Raw genomic sequence first — 920 nt, 5'->3', positions numbered from 1 at the left:
GCTAGATGGATTCTGCTCAGAATTCTCTGTCTGTTGCTAAGTGGATGATGGAAAAGGCTTGCTATTACTAAACCTGTTTCTTCCACCATTATTAAAGCCTTGTTGAGGCTTTTTTTGATCTTTCCATGAGAAATTTGGATGATTTCTCCATGAGGGATTATAGGTGTTTCCATAGGGTTCACCCATGTAATTCACCTCTGCTATTGCAGCGTTCTCAGGATCATAAGCTTCTTCTTCAGAAGATGCCTCTTTAGTACTGTTGGATGATTCCTTCAATCCATTCAGACTCTGAGAGATCATATTGACTTGTTGAGTCAATATTTTATTCTGAGCCAATATGGCAGTCAGAGTATCAATTTCAAGAATTCCCTTCCTCTGAGGCGTCCTATTACTCACGGGATTCCTTTCAGAAGTGTACATGAACTGGTTATTAGCAACCATGTCAATGAGTTCTTGAGCTTTTGCAGGCGTTTTCTTTAGGTGAATGGATCCACCTGCAGAATGGTCCAATGACATTTTTGATAATTCAGACAGACCATCATAGAATATATCCAGGATGGTCCATTCTGAAAGCATGTCAGAAGGATACTTTTTTGTTAGTTCCTTGTATCTCTCCCAAGCTTCATAGAGGGATTCACCTTCCTTCTGTCTGAAGGTTTAAACATCCACTCTAAGCTTGCTAAGCTTTTGAGGAGGAAAGAACTTGGCTAAGAAAGCCGTGACGAGCTTATCCCAAGAGTTCAGGCTGTCTTTAGGTTGAGAGTCCAACCATATTCTAGCTCTGTCTCTTACAGCAAATGGGAAAAGCATAAGCCTGTAGACCTCGGGATCTACCCCATTGGTCTTAACAGTATCACAGATCTGTAAGAATTCAGTTAAGAACTGAAAGGGATCTTCGGATGGAAGTCCATAAAACTTAC

The 920-nt window shown here is 40.8% G+C and overlaps 1 non-coding gene across 1 annotated transcript; it reads left to right on the top strand.

The window, feature by feature from the left end:
- The first annotated feature begins 570 nt into the window (after positions 1–570).
- LOC148573646 (small nucleolar RNA R71) lies at positions 571–678 on the top strand. The gene has a single exon (XR_015906574.1). It is a non-coding gene; the product is annotated as a small nucleolar RNA R71 (small nucleolar RNA).
- Positions 679–920: the final 242 nt, after the last annotated feature.

This window comes from Arachis ipaensis, chromosome B2, assembly GCF_059453495.1.
Source record: "Arachis ipaensis isolate K30076 ecotype BB chromosome B2, ASM5945349v1, whole genome shotgun sequence".
Taxonomy (NCBI): Eukaryota; Viridiplantae; Streptophyta; class Magnoliopsida; order Fabales; family Fabaceae; genus Arachis; species Arachis ipaensis.
This window is presented reverse-complemented; position numbering and strand designations above follow the sequence as displayed.